At 38.9% G+C, this 16,790-nt stretch overlaps 1 protein-coding gene across 1 annotated transcript in view; it reads left to right on the top strand.

Moving 5' to 3' along the window:
• LOC141443095 (1-phosphatidylinositol 4,5-bisphosphate phosphodiesterase epsilon-1-like) overlaps positions 1 to 16,790 on the top strand; it is a 392,276-nt gene that overhangs the window by 42,963 nt on the left and 332,523 nt on the right. Inside the window, 1 exon segment of the mRNA XM_074108307.1 lies at positions 4,129 to 4,151. The gene's annotated coding sequence lies outside the window, so the exon portion shown is untranslated.

The following is a 16,790-nucleotide window of genomic DNA, read 5'->3' as shown; positions in this document are numbered from 1 at the left end:
TGACACTTTTTTTTCACGTTTCGGCATGGCCATCCAGATGCACGTCGTGACCAAGGAGCTTGGTTACTAATGATTCGATTTATTGTTTATTCTCGATCCCATATTTTTATTTAGGCGAAATTTCAATTTCTCAACATTTCGCACTGATATCATTTCCAACTTCTTTGATAAATTATTATTATGTAAATTATTACCTGGGATTTTTTTAAGAGTTTTATATTTGGTCAAATGTATTGATTGGCATACCTTAAACTTAGCAACATAGTGAATGGTCTTCACCTAACTTCCTAGTGGCGTTATCCTGGCTGCCTATCTAACATCGAAGGCTTAGGCGGGAGCTGCGCTCCGCTTAGCTCCCGCCTTAGCCTTCTGACCTAAACTTAAGTCGCTTTGCTCCGAGCCGTTGCTCGCTCGCACAAAATTTGAAGTAAAAACTTTGAATATAAAAATTGGATGTTTATTTGACAATTTGTTATTCGCCTTAGCAATCATTGCTACATAATTATTTGCCACATAAAAGTGTGATGTAAATGTTTGCAATATAAAATATTGCGTAATCATGCGGAGTAAAGATGCCAACGAATTGCTGCCAAATGAAACTTTGGCGAAAGAGGTTGCTAAGTGAAATTTGGCGACATACGCCAGCAGTACACCAGGAGCTTATATACAACACTGGAGGTTGAACGCTGAACATCCGTTTGAAACAAGAAATTTGATCTTTATTGCATCACGAACATATTCCATCTCTTTCTTTAGCTAGGTTAAGAAAGAGATGAAAGTCATTCTTGAAATGTGAAAGAAAGAGATGGATTATATAAATAAGTAATAAAGGTCAAACTTCTTCGTTCGGCGTTCAACCTCCAGTTTCGTATATAAGCTCCTTGATCCTCCTCGATTTTTTTATATAGTCGGCCGTGGCAAGTGGCCAGTCGAAAAGGTACCGTTGGAGGTTGGATATAAGTAAATTCAATTTATTATTATTCTAATTTTGTTGTAGTATTTTACTTTCCTCACAGTCGAAATGAAAAGTAGAGTGTCTAACTCGGGTGAAATACCCATTTCCCCTTTAAATTATTGGCGCTCTCACTTCGTTCGAGTGCCAGAAATATCTCGGGTGAAATGGGTCACTTTCCACCCTTGGTTATCAATCTACTATTACTGATTCGTGATCCATCCTCTAGGCGCACAAGCGTTATTTGTTTACTGCAAGTTGGCCGCGGCTTCTCTCGCATTAGAAATAGCTTAACCCTTAATAAAGTAGAGGCTTAGCGACCAGTTAAATTTATGGAATAGTTAAATCGCTGTTAAAACACCCATGAAAGCCTTCCGAATAGGTTTATGGGAACTCAATGTGAACTGATTCAGCCATTTAATAGCGGGATTTCACTTAAACAGAGCGGGGAAGTCCAGACCGCACAAACGCATTAGTTTAAATTCGGCCCACTTCGAGCAAGTGGCAGCAGACTTGAGTATAGGTAGTGCCACGTTGAAGTGAATGACACACACAGCTCCAAAAAGAATTGATTGCACAAAAGGATAATGAATGTATTGAACGAGTAAATGTCAAAATCCTGCTGTCTGCTGTGCTGTTTGGTGTGTGTGTTGTTCAATGAAAACAGATTGACTAGGCAGATCTATCAGACTAACGTGAATGGAAAAACCAGAAAAGAGACCAGCACTGGGAATCGAACCCAGGTCCTTAGCAATACGTGCTGCGTTTTTTTTCCTGTGCATACATATCTCAGATTACTTATTTCTACTACGCTACTTAAGCAACAGCACTAGCGACATCTATGTTTCGTCGTCAGACGTCACATTCTTTCGGAACTAACCGCTCACCTAGACAAGAGATGTCGCTACTAAGCAATCAAATTATGATTGCTTTTTTGGAGTCGTGTGTTTTTTATTTCAACTCCTAATTTGTTACTTTTACGGGTATCCCGTGAAATCATATCGAAAATACAAACTGAGACATGGATGCACAGAAAAACCAGAAAAAGAGACCAGCATTGGGAATCGAACCTAGGTCCTCAGCAATCCGTGCTGCGTGCTATAACCCCTACACACTGCTGGACAGGAATCTAGACACGAATTTTTCCTATGCATACATATCTCAGGTTACTTATTTCTACTACGCTAGCAGCACTAGCGACATTTATGTTTCGTCGACAGACGTCACATTCCTTCGGAACTAAATGATGGATGAAGTGAATGGGAACGTTGGAAAAGAAAGGCCTAGACGAGCTACGATCAAATCGACGACGTTCTGAAGAAAGGTCGGGTCAGGAGTACTCTGAACCGATGTGCATGCATGAAAAGATTGATGAACGTAGAGGAAGCGAGAGTTGTATGCCAGGATCGTAGCAAGTGGAAGAATGTAGTCTTTGCCTACTCAGGTACTACCTATATATTCATATTGTTTTCAGCTTGACACCTCACGTGGCTGATAAAAAGGGTCATGGAATCACTAAATGAGACTCACTAAATATCTAATGAAATTTTCATTAAATATGAGTGAGTCTTAATACTTTCATTTCCCTAACATGTTAATCAATGTTTCTGAGTATGGCATTACTCTATTACTACAAACTCGGCAAGCAAAGTCATGCAAAGCTAAACGGGACCATTAAGATTTAAATCAACATTGAAGTTCGTAGAACCTCTACGTAGCGACGTAGAGGTCTACGAAACTTTACTAACTTAATTTTAAGTCATTGTAATAGTTAATTTAAGGGAAATTTCAAGTTAAGGCAAGTTTACCGCTAAGAAACACAAACTTCAGTGCTTGCATTGTTGTGTTTCGGCGTGGAGAGTAAGACAGCCGGTGAAATTACTGGCACTTGAGGTATCCCATCTTAGGCCTCTAGGTTGACAACGCATCTGCAATCCCCCTGGTGTTGCAGGTGTCTATGGGCGGTGGTAATCTCTTACCATCAGGTGACCCACTTGCTCGTTTGCCATCCAGTCGAATAAAAAAAAAAAGGCACAAAATAATACGTTCACATGACGACAGAAATATCTATACCTACACCTATATGTCACTAAACATATAATAAGGTCGATGTATATGATACATACGGCCGATAGTAAAATCCGGTGATCACGAAAATTCCTAGGCATATCGTGAAATGGCGCCATTTCATGAATTGGCTAAGGGACATCCGCCATATCGTTCAAAACTCACCGTTTACCAATGGATTACAATTTAGTAATGGATTAAATAGACTATTGCAGGTCTCTCCAAGGCAGGCATACTATTAACTAAATAATATACTTATTTAACATCTTTGTAATAACTCATGAACATGCAATAAATATTTTGAAATAAATATTTTGAATTTGAATTTAACGATTTGCCTAGTAACGTTTGGACAGATCATGAAATTCCTAGGTATATCATGAAACGCCGCCATATCGGTTCTGGCACTTCGCCAGCAGCTACCGCGGCACGCTCGCTTCGCTCGCTTGGCTCGTGCGTTGTGGTCATAATTCATACTAACCACTCCTCGCTACTCTCGTCGTACCTACATTTTTAACGATGTGCCCGAGGAATATCTACGAATGCATTGCTCTAATCGATATGCCGTATTGTATCTCAGGCACATGTTTAGGTAGTATATCATGAAATGGCGCCATTTCACGATATGCCTAGGAATTTTGTGATCTGGCGGATTTTAGGATTGGCGGCCGATATAAAATATGTATACATATTTTGACGCTATAGCTGTATATATATTTTTGCATTCGACTGTACCTACGGGATCCATTACTAGATGTCGATCTGCACCAATCTAGAAACCGAATGAAATTAATCTAATTTTGTTTTTATTTATAATATCAATATGTATGTTAGTCTGTAAGTTATTTATTGTATGGGCCATGTTGCCTGAATTAAACGGTTGATTATTATTATTAAAGTTATGTTTTAGAACATAAAATATGTTAAAAGAAATAACTAATGTTGATAGTCCCGACTGAAAAAAAAACTACTTTTCTGGCGAAACCATCGGTGCGCGAATCCGACTCTCATTTGTTCTTTTTTTTCGTTGTAACATTATCTAAGAATAAACAAAATATAAATAGTCTGTATTTTTTATTAACCTACTTATAATATTTTTTTTGTTTCAGAAATTAGAACATGCCTGAAAGTGGTAAGTTAATAATATCATTTTTTTTATATGAAGCTATTCAGGTTCTGAGAAATTTCAAAACCTGTCCTCAGCACAAAAATATTAACAAGATTTCACAAAAAATTAATTAGAGGGCAAAATAAGCAAAAATATTTTTCGATACGGGATTTGAACACACGTCTCCTGTGGTTGTGTGGTGGTATTTGAGAAAAAAGGTCTTGACAGACAGATGGAAAGACCGACGAAAAAATAAGTGACTCAAGTAAAACTAGGCAGGTCATGTCTGCTGGATGCATCAGGATCTATGGGGCAAAATCACCACTGATTGGGTTCCCAGCGACGGGCGCCGGAGCAAAAGTAGGCCTAAAAGAAGGTGGCGGGACGATTTGGAGCGATTCCAGCCGGACTGGCAACATTTTGCCGAAGCCAGAGACGATTGGAACGGGAAAGGGGAGACCTTTGCCCGACAGTGGGACGCCGTATAGGCTATTTGAAAATTATTCTGGCAATAGGAAAATGTTCTGCAACTGCATTTTTAAATGGAGCTCCCATTTTCATTTTCAGTCTGTATCAGAGTTTATGTCCAAAAAAGTTAAAAGCAAAAATGCTTTTAGCTCTCTCTAACGAGAAAAACAAATAGTTCAATTTACAGCGACTAAAGCCACGCTGTTCATTTAAATATAGAAAATCCCAGTAACATTATAAAAGCGAAAGTTTGTAAGTCTGTTTGTTTACATTATCACGTCTAAACCCCTGAGCTGATTTAGCTGAAATTCGATATACAGATAGTTTGAGTCCCGGGGCCTTCCCCGTAGGACATAGGATAGTTCCCGCGGGATACAGATAAACAAATTCAACGCGGACGAAGTCGCGGGCAACAGCGTAGTCTACTGTAAACGTTTTCTGTAAATCCAAAGAGTGTAGCTTTAAAAACGCAAATCCTTTAACCTTTTCGCCGCCACGTCAAATACAAAAGACATCACCCATACGCCAGGCTTTATTGCAATGTCTAAAATTGAACCTTAACACAATTGAACGAAGGTTGCTTTTGATTTGAAGTAATGGACGTATATATAGGTCGTTGGCGTCGAAAAGGTTAAGGACGTCATAGAGCTTCATCAACACCTATACCCGTCTTATTCCCACTAAGCACAGACCTCTTCTCAGCACGAGAGCGCTTTAGTTATTAATTATGATCACGTAATGACATGTGAGTTGTTTGTTGAATAATTGATTTGTTTAATTTTTAAAAAATATATAGTATTATTGTGTTATATTTTAATTATGCAATCTCGGCCTCAATTTAGAATTTATTTAAAAATCTTACCTGCTTATTCCTAGGTTAATGTGTATAAGGTAACTTTATTGCCAACTTTACCACACTTTACGCAAAATAAACATTATTTTTATTTTTGTATTTGGACTGCAGTTCTCACGTGGGCCTAGTGCAGATTAATAATTTCACATCCACTATAAAACTGCTTCACACACAAGTGCATGGATGTTCCTTACGATATTTTCCCACAACGAAAAAATCAAAGATGCGCGTCTGAGCGTATACCCATGATTCTCTAATATAAAGTTTAAATTAGTAAGCCAACCACAGCTTTATCAAGTTGAAAACTGGCAATAAACGGAAACCCCTTTCTCGGAGTTAGCTAAAAATAAACTATTATTGAAAACTGCCATTTCCGGCTGGAGCCGTAAAACGCAGCCGTGCCGGAAACGGCTGCCGGCTACCGGACGTTGCGTGAGGTCAACGACCTGATTTACAATTACAATGTGTGCCGTTTCAACGCTCTTTAGCATGTTAGCTCCCATATTTAAGTACAGTCGAAGCAGTTGATTTTTGACCCACCGTAGAACGCTCTCACAATAAGTGTTATGATGAATTGCCTTGTCAGCAATGCGATGTCACTAGGGCTTTTATACGAAAAGGTTCCACAGTGGGTCATGATTCAGTTGGTTCAATAGTACATTACTGTCCAATTCCGTTCAGTACCCAGATATAATATGTGTTTAAATCACTTTTATATATTTTTAGTTTGATTGTGTTATTGTACAACTTTCCATCACAATACGTTGTTCTTCGACACCTATTTTGTTGGATACAGAACCTTAGACGCTGTTTCCCAAGACACAGGTCAATACCTAGTTTGAGGTCGGAATGTAAGATATTCATCGGCTGTATAGTATATTATCATCTTAATTTCAGTAGTTTTAGCTCGAACACACACAATCGTTCATATTTATTAACTAGCTTTTGCCCGCGGCTCCGCCCGAGTGGCATTCGGTTATCGCGCGCTGTTCCCTCGGGAACTGTGCATTTTTCCGGGATAAAAAGTAGCCAATGTCACTCTCGGGCCCATAAACTATCTCTGTAACACAAGCTTTGCTAAGCTTACTTTGGGACTAGGTCAATTGGTGTGAATTGTCCCGTGATATTTATTATTTATTTATTATTATTATTAAAATGGACAGTCTACAAATTGGGAGATGCAACCTTAACGATTCGAACAGACCACTCAGATAGTCCATTATTCTGTGGAGTCTGTGGAGTCTTTAAAAATGTATTTAAGTTATTATCGCGGAATCGCAATACAGTTAATCGATACCTGCGGAAAAAACAAAATAATAGTCATGCTGTTTGCATTATGTTTTTAAGTTATTATCACTGAATTCATTATATCAGCCGTAGGACGTCCACTGTTAGACATAATGGACATAAGCCATTTCCTTAGACCCCCAGTTGCTAGGGTGAGGGAAGAGTTGGTAGTACTCGCCACGCTTGGCAAGCGGATTGGATGCAGTATAGGATGTACGTTGCCAAGAAGACGCTGCTAGCCATCTTCTGGTATTATCCCTGAGCCGGTTTCCACGGGAGGGGGGACAATATCAACCTTCAGCTGTGGGAGGAAGCCAGTACCGGCGGGGGCAGAGAGTGACCATAGTACAAAGTGTTATGAGGTCAATCAACTTCTTAGGGTATGTTATTCTATCCCGTAACACAGGAAATATCAGTGACACACTGTTAGAAACATGTTTGCAATACTATTGCTAACATGCTTAGATGGGCCTTGATGGAATTGCCTTAATCTGTCACATCTCTAATCATCATCATCATCCCAGCCTATATACGTCCCACTGCTGGGCACAGGCCTCCTCTCAGAACAAGAGGACTTGGGCATTAGTTCCCACGCGGCCCAGTGCGGATTGGGAACTTCACACGCACCATTGAATTGCTTCGCAGGTTAGTGCAGGTTTCCTCACGATGTTTTCCTTCACCGCAAAGCTCGTGGTAAATTTCAAATGTAATTCCGCACATGAATTTCGAAAAACTCAGAGGTGCGAGTCGGGGTTTGAAACCCACGACCCTCTGTTTGAGAGGGATAGGTCAAACCACTAGGCCACCACGGCTTTTACACACGTGTGTATGTGTGTGTGTTTCACATCTCTAAACTTTTAGTAAATTAAAATATACCGGGTGAGCCCTGTAATAGGAGCAAAATAATAAAACCCAGGTTCTGCTACTCAAATTGAACTACTTTAGTTCTGCAACATTAAAAAATTAAGTAATTTTATCATTATGTTTCTTCCAAACAAATTAAATGCTATTTTCAGTTTACGGCGTCCAATAGCCTAAATGACATCGCCTGTCACGTAACAAAATGACAGATTTCGCAATACATTGCTTGTCCAATTAAACTTTAAACTATAATAAAAATCATAATACAAGTTATGTTTTCAAAAGTTGTAGAACTAAAATAGCTCAAGATGAAGAGTGGAAGCTGTGGTAGACGACCAGATGGCCTTGTGGTTTAGAGAACCTGACTACGAAAGCTTGAGGTCCCGGGTTCGATTCCCGTGTCGGGGCAGATATTTGTATGAAAAATACGAATGTTTCTTCTCGGGTCTTGGTGTTTAATATGTATTTAAGTATGTATCTATATCTATATAATTATATTTATCCGTTGCTTAGTACCCATAACACAAGCTTTGCTAAGCTTACTTTGGGACTTGGTCAATTGGTGTGAAATGTCCCGTGATATTTATTATTATTATTTATTATATATATTTTTTATGGTTTAATTCTTTGCTCTTGTTACAGGACCCACCTTGTAAATATAAAAATCTGTACCCCATAAAATCATAGCTTTAATAAGTAACTTAGAAGACTTTACCATGGCAACCAGCTACACCAAAAAGATGTTTGACCCTATTATATGGTCTGCGTTATTCCATGCGCAGTTAATAAACGTTCCAAGCCCCCCATGGTAACGGCTTAATTGCCGGCAAAGCCTGTTTCCGTATCCGACACGACCGCTTCCGTTAGCGATAACTAACGACTCTCGCGCATTTCTACAAGCTTTTATTTAGTTTCCCCTGTCCCGTTGTCTGTCTGTAATCAAATCTTGCAAGTTGAATCAGAATACTCACAAATATTGAACAAATGGTCTTGGGTGTTTAATATGTATTTAAGTATGTATCTATCTATATAATTATATTTATCCGTTGCTTAGTACCCATAACACAAGCTTTGCTAAGCTTATTTTAGGACTAGGCAATTGGTGTGAATTGTCCCGTGATATTTATTTATTTATTTATTTATTTCAATGGAGTCATACAGGCCTCACTTCATCAAACATAAAATTCTGACCTTCACATCTATGTATATCCTAGAATCCTGCAAGTTTGTTAGAAAGCATATAAATATGTACACAATAAAAACTGACCATAAAAGAAATAACCGCAATAAAAATATAATCAAACTGCCATTTTCCAAATTAAAATTAGTAAAATCAAACCCTCACTACATGACAATAAAAATTTACAATCATTTACCGAATTCATTAAAAGACATTGATAGTGCTGTAGCGTTTAATAACCAATTAAAAAAAATCCTAATCAATAAATGCTTCTATAGCCTGGATGAGTTCTTCGACGACAAAATCGAGTAAGTTCTTTCGCCGAGGACTGGTGGATGGTTCTTAGAGTTCATATGTGGCTAAAACTTAAAATGTGTCTCATGTGAGTGTGTAATTATACCTACCTATATGTTTATCTTTTTTTCTTTTCCATGCATGTCAAATACATTCCAATTATAATAAGCACCCTCTGATTACTTGTATTGCCGTGCCCTATCAGGGCGTCACATGTAGGTATACCTAGTTTGTAATTTTCCATCCTAATGCCTGTAATGTGACATGCAATAAACAATTTTGAATTTGAATTTGAATTCGACCAAATTTCAGTAGTTGACTTGAAATTTGGTACACTTATGTAAATTGCGTGACAATACAACAATTTGGTAGGGACATCCTGGTAGTCCAGCCAGGTTAATGACATCGACTTGAAATTTGGTATACACATGTAGTTTGGGTGACAATGCAAGTACAGTCTACAAAAAGTACAGTCACCAAAAAAACCTTGTTTTAAAATTTTTTACCAAAAACTTATTCAATGTTACAGCTTTTGTAGCTTTAAGGGTTTTTAGATTCAAGTTGTCTTGAAAGTTTGGATGTTTAAATGCTTCAGTATAACATACGCGGTATTGCAACCCCTGAATTCGCCCCTTATATATATTACTATGAAAATATAGACCATGTTTAGCGAAAAATATATTTGGTTACGTGATTTTTAGGGCTCCATACCTCAAAAGAAAAAGCTGTAAAAAATTATATTAATAGTAAAATTAAAGCTTTTAATTTTTTTTTTAAATTTGATTTACTCGACGTCAAACATACATACATAATTAAACTGTAACATAAAATACGTAACAAAAAATAAACAGAAGTTGTTAACAACGGAGTTTGAAGGGGCTGTGCAAATTTTTTTAGTACAGAACTCCTGCTCCGTACATGAATTTCGTAAAAACCCCTGCTTGAGAGGCGATAGGTCAAACCACTAGGCCACCACGGCTTTTTTATGATGATGATGATGGATGGATGATGGTGATGGTGAAATCTAAATTACGTTGTATGAATAAAACACCAACTGCAGTCAATTCCACATCACTATTTCCGCTTCAGGAAACAACCAAACAAGTAAAAAGCTCAACTATCGAAGCTGGGCTTTTCTCTAAGCCAAATGAATCCCATTGTGTGTGTGATTGGTAGCTTTTGTTCAGACCCCGCTTATTACCATTCAAAGATAAGTAGGTTAATTAAAGGCTGAGCTGTATGAAAGATTATTTGTTCAGTTCGTAACAAACTTTTGTTTGACTTGATATGTTCGTATGTAATTTGCCTTCTTTCGCTTATACTTCCTTCTTTTGGCAAAACATATAAGTTAACAATCTTGACCCAACTTTTCTTGAAAAAGTTTTTGAAGAAATTATTACTAGTACTATTGAATCAACTGAATCGTGATCCACTGTGGAACCTTTTCATAGAAAAAGTCATAGTGACATCGCATTGCTTGACAAGGGAACTCACTATGACAGTTAGTGTGAGAACGTTCTACGATGGGTCAGGAATCAAAATGGTTTGAGTGTACATATGAAAAAAGATATTTTTTACCAAAAAAAAGTAAATTTAAAATGTCATTTCGCACATTAATTTCGAAAAACTCAGAGGTGCGAGCCGTGGTTTGAACCAACGATCCTCTGCTTGAGAGGCCATAGGTCAAACCACTAGGCCACCACGGCTTATAAACTGTTACTGAGATGTCATAATAAATTTAAAAACCGGATGTCGGGACCGTCATGGCGGCGCATCCGGCCTCAGCGAGCACTAAATCGATTTAGCTCCAGGCAGTTCCGGTTCAAGCATTATACGCCATGTTTTGATTACATTATTAAATTAGTTTGATTCATAGTCTTTTGGGATTCCGTAGTCAAATTAAAAATGGCGCCAATACTTTTGATCATGTGTGTCTTAATCTTAACTCTTAGTAGGTACAGTCACCAGCACCAATATCCGACACAACAAGCGTGCATAAATATCTGATTCGACTCTATTTCTAGGGCTGGAAGGACGTGTCAGATATTTTTGCACGCTCCGCTGTGGCAGTTACTACGTAATGCTGGTGACTGAACTAGAAAACTGTAGTAATTTGTCATAAGTGTAACTACGTAATATTTAATAAAATCGCAAAGAAAATTTTATTTACATTGAAAAGAAAATAATACATAGCAATTAAAATAAAACTAACCTAAACTTGAAATCCCTACTATAATATTATAAATGTAAATGTAACTCTGTCTGTCTGTCTGTTACGCTTTCATGTCTAAACCACTGAACCGATTTTGATGAAAATGGTGATAGGATACTTTTTATTCCGGTGGAGGGCGCCACCGCGCGATAACCTAGATCCGCGCAGACGAAGTCGCGGGCAGCGGTACCTACATAAAAAAGACAAATAATAATAATTATGAGAACTAGTTAGTATATGTATGACGTTAATTTAATACACACCTTGTTTAAATAGGCTAGTGTACAGTCGAGTTCATAAACTTGTGAGCAAAAATTTTATCAAAAATATCTGAACACGCTTCTACGCCGTTGAAAATAGAGTCGTGTTCAGATATTTTTGATAAAATTTTTGCTCATAATTTTATGAACTCGACTGTTACATACAGTCAAGTGCAAAGATATTGACACGTCCAAAGTTGCAAAAATATGTATACACGACCTTAATGTTAAGTGCATAAAGCGTGTATACATATTTATGTAACATATTTTAACCCCCGACGCAAAAAGAGGGGTGTTATAAGTTTGAACGCTATGTGTCTGTTTTGAATGCGGTTTTTTATTTGAAAGTCTTAGACATGTTATGTCAAAATCGGTTCAGCTGTTTTTGAGATATTACACTTTTAGGTAAATGACAATGTCGGGGGTTTTACAACTATATTTGTTGGTTAGGTTATAGTTCATAAACACTACTGCATCGACTATTTATTTTAGCAAAAAAATATCGCTCATGATTTCCATAATATATACAAGTACAAAACCATGTTGGAATTAAATCATAAACTTAATTTACCTCATAAACATAGCTCAAACTAAAAGCCCGTGGCTGAGTTTATGTTTAGTTACGATTCAGTGATAACTCTATACTAATTCTAGTTTAACAGTTAGAGAAAGTTCTAGAACTTGTTACTTCAACTTGGATTCAACACAAAGCACTCTATAACAGTGACAACGCCTGCCTTAGGCTGCGTTCACACCAGAGGATGAGCGAGGATGTGATTTTCATGAACGCTTCATTTACCTCGCCTCGCTCCGCTTAACTGTTTCCAATAGAGCGATGTGCTGTGCGGGGATAGGTAAATGAAGGTTCTATTGGTTTTTAGGGTTTCGGAGCCAAAATGGCAAAAGCGGAACCCTTATAGTTTTGCCATGTCTGTCTGTCTGTCCGTCCGCGGCTTTGCTCATGGACTATCGATGCTAGAAAGCTGTAATTTTCACGAACATATATTTAAACTATGCCGATCATTTCATTTCATTTCATTTCATTTCAAAACGGTATAATGAAAAAATAAAAAAAATTTTTTAGGGTACCTTAGACATAAAGTGGGGAGGATTTTTTTTTCTCATTCAACCTTATTGTATGTGGTATCGTTGGATAGTTCTTTTAAAAACCATTAGGGGCTTGCAAAGACGATTTTTCGATTCAGTGATTTGTTTGCGAAATATTCAACTTTAAAGTGCAAATTTTCATTAAAATCGGGCGTCCCCCCCTCTAAAATCTAAACTGGTTTGTGGAAAAATTTGTAAAAATTCAGAATGGTAGTAAGTATATCCAACTTTCAAGGAAAACTATAACGGTTAAGTTTGCTTGAGAATTTTTAGTAGTTTATGAGTAAATAGCAGCCTAAGGTATAAAATAATACCTAAACTTGGATGATTCCGTATAAAATACGAAATCCTTAGAAAAATATAACTTTTTTTTTCGTAATGGCTACAGAACCCTATTTTGGGCGTGTCCGACATGCTCTTGGCCGATTTTAATGAAAATTTGCACTTTAAAGTTGAATATTTTGCAAACAAATCACTGAATCGAAAAAAAGTTCTAGCAACCCCCTAATTATTTTAAAAGACCTATCCAACAATACCCCACACTACAAGGTTGGATGAGAAAAATAAATCACCCCCCACTATACGTCTATGGGAGGTAGGTACACTAAAAAAATTTTTTTTATTTTTTTATTGTACCATTTTGTCAGCATAGTTTACCACATACGAGGGTCATGCCAAAATAAATTAGATATTCAAAAACTACAAGGTTTATTATTTATTATTGCTATCTATTTTTTCGAAGTATGATCACTGTGAGCACGTATACACTTTTTCATCCGGCTAAACCTAAAATGTCAGTGACCATTCTTCTTTGGGTACCTCAGAAATTTCATAATTATAGGCAGCCAGGAGATCCGACACAGAACTAAAGTCATCGACATAGCTCACACGGATAAGCAAACTGAAGTGGCAGTGGGCCGACCATATCAGTCGAGGAACTGATAACGCTGGGGCAAACGAGTTCTTGAGTGGAGACCGCGAATCGGCAAGCGTGGCGTAGGACGCCCTCAGACTAGGTGGAGCGATGATCTTCGCAGGTTAGCTGGTAAGAACTGGATGAGACTGGCCGAGGATCGTGCTCAGTGGCGTGCAACTGGAGAGGCCTATGTCCAGCAGTAGACTAAGATAGGCCGATGATGATGATGATGATGATGGAGGCAGCCAGGGCATCTTCTTTGGTTTTAAATCGCCTACCTTTTAATTTTTCTTTAATTTTGGAAACAGGTAAAAATTACAGGGTGCCAGATCAGGAGAATATGGCGGTGAGGGAGTATAAGTGACATTTTTCGAACTAAAATAGTCGAGTGTTCTGGCAGAAGTGTGCGGGGCGGCGTTGTCGTGGTGCCAGAGCAGGTGCTGGGTTCCTGACTTTGGCCGCTTGTCACACCAAACTGACAGCACCTGTGGAGCACAAACTGTCACATACCATTCTGAGTTGACAGTTCTTTGATCCTCTAGCACCACAGTCGCAATATGGCCTGTCTTACAGAAAAATGAGGCAACCATTTGTGTGTGCTTCGTGCTCGGCGACATTTTGTTGGAGTCGGTTCATCTTCAAAGCACCATACCGTTGACTGCCGCTTTGTTTCAGGATCGTAGTTATACAACCACACAGTTTTCTTCTCGCCAGCATCGAATTTATTTATCATAAATTTACACCAATCCACGCGGCGTTCTTTCTGCAAATCGTTGAGTTTATACGGCACCCATCTCGAACAATGCTTATGGAGGGACAGTTGTCCATGAATTATGGTTTGCAGTGCTGCTGATCCAATGCCTAGATCACGCTCAAGCTCTACGTATGTAATTCTTCGGTTCTCACGGATATTTTTTCCACGGCTTGCACATTTTCTTGAGTAACTGCGGTTGGCGGTCGCCCCGACTTCGTCTCATCTTCAAAGCTCTCCCGCCCTCTTTTAAATTCAGCAAACCAGTTAAAGACAGTTGCACGAAAACAAGCAGACTCACCAAAAGTCGTGGCTAAAAGTTCAAAACATTATTGGGGCTTTTTAAAGTCATAATAAATCATAACTCGAAAATCACGTCGACTAAGTTCCATTGTAACCGCAAATTCCCGCCAGAATCAATCAGAAAAATAATATTTAAAAAAATATTACGCAGATTTCCGGAATATTCCATTTTTAAATTTATAGCTATTTAATCAGCCTTCACGGTGGTGTATAACTGGCCAGTATCAATCAAACGAGCATAGAGTATCTAATTTCTTTTGGCATGACCCTCGTATTCGTGCAAAAGTACACGTTTCTAGCATTGATAGTCCCTGAGCAAAGCCGCGGACGGACGGACAGACAGACAGACATGGCGAAACTATAAGGGTTCCGTTTTTGCCATTTTGGCTCCGGAACCCTAAAAAGATTGTTGATGCAACTTTTTTGTTGTTGACTATACTTAGACTAACAAGCAGCGGGCCGTGGACTCAAACCCAGGCTAACACCTATTAATTAATCGGAATGTATGTGGAACATACGATTTACAATGAACTAAAAAAATCGTGAGCCGTATTATCTAACGCCTTGGCACTTGTGATCGCTTTTGCCGTCTGTTTCTACCCTCGTCTTATACCGTGTGATAGAAAGAAGCGGTGAAATCGACTGTGATTCCAACTATAGACAGTAAATAAGGCCTCTGTACGCGTAGCAGCTCAATGACGTGTCTCAATCCGCCAGGTTCTCGTGCGAACTGTACCTAACCCTAACCCTCTCGTTATGAGAGGTCTATGCCCAGCTATGAAACGTTTATATACCATCCTCATCAGCCTACAGTTCATTGCTGGACATAGGCCTCTTCCATGGCGCGCCACAACACTGTCTTCAGCCCCTGGCATCCATCCGCCGCCGTCGCCCGTCCACCGTGCCTCAAGATGCCCTAACGTTTTCCCTAAGTTTTTATGTACCAGACATGAGATAAATATTGACTTAACCGAGCTATAACGTTGTGGAAATCTCTACGCTCGCGCTCTTTTATTTTATCGGACTAGGATCGACTACGCGCGATGGGAGGCGCGGCTAGCGTTTAATTAAATCTAGATAGAATCGAGGCTACAATATAACCTACCCAACGAAAACCAAAAACTGTCACTCAGGGGGAAAACTCGTGTGTAAGCGAATTTTGGCATAGTTGTAGGGAATGGTGTTTAAAACCAGATAATAAGTACTGGTGGGAAAGGGTGAGGCTACAATACAAGTATTAGGAGGTAGTTTGAATCAGCCGTATTCTTGAAATTTATACGGATGGGCGGAGCACTAGGGTTGGCGTCTACAAAAAGTAAAACAGTCGTGTGTAGATTTTTATTGTAGAGATATGTGTGTTGTTTTGAGTGTAGGAATAAAACATAATGTTAATTTTAGAATTATTTATTTATTTATTTAATTATAAGTGACAACCTACTTACCTAACCTACCAAGTACCTAACAAGTAATGCGAAATTGGGGCTAGAGGGCAAAATTGAAGCAGTTTACGGTTCTTATGATGGGTTAGTACCGAGCGCTATAACCACTTTACGGAATCGCAACGGGGGCGAATAGAGCGGCCGGCGCGGCACAGCACTCGACCAGCGACCGCACTGCGCGGCGCGCGGCGTGGCACTGCGTAGCTTTGTCTTGCGAAGATGGGTTAGCGGCCGTGTAAATGACGCTTGGCTGTGTGCGTGCGTCGATTCGGGCGCTAGTATGAAGTCAAACTACTGCCTATTACTTGTATTGTGGTGAAGCTAACACGGTAACTATGCCAAAATTTGCTTAAAATACACGAGTTTCTCCCTTGATTTTCCGGAGAAGCAAGATTGAAATAGCTTAGTTTAGAGAAATCGCTCGCCGGCAAATCGCGCATGGTCGTACATGGCCCGGCCGTAGGTATATCCGAGCTTTTAAGCCGCGGCCGTTCCGGCGGACGTCCGGCACGTCCGGCTGCATTGTTAATACACTTTGTAAGTATTAAACTGGAAAAATGAAAATGGAAATATATTTGAATAGGGACAGTTTGATCAGTAAATGGCAAATACTTAAATTCCTTTATTAGTAATCTAAAATCCGCCAGATCAACGAAATTCCTTGGCATATCATGAAACGCCGCCATAACGGTTCTGGCAGCATTTTGCCGGCCGCTGCGCGGCACGCTCGCT

This window comes from Choristoneura fumiferana, chromosome 26, assembly GCF_025370935.1.
Source record: "Choristoneura fumiferana chromosome 26, NRCan_CFum_1, whole genome shotgun sequence".
Classification (NCBI taxonomy): Eukaryota; Metazoa; Arthropoda; class Insecta; order Lepidoptera; family Tortricidae; genus Choristoneura; species Choristoneura fumiferana.
This window is presented reverse-complemented; position numbering and strand designations above follow the sequence as displayed.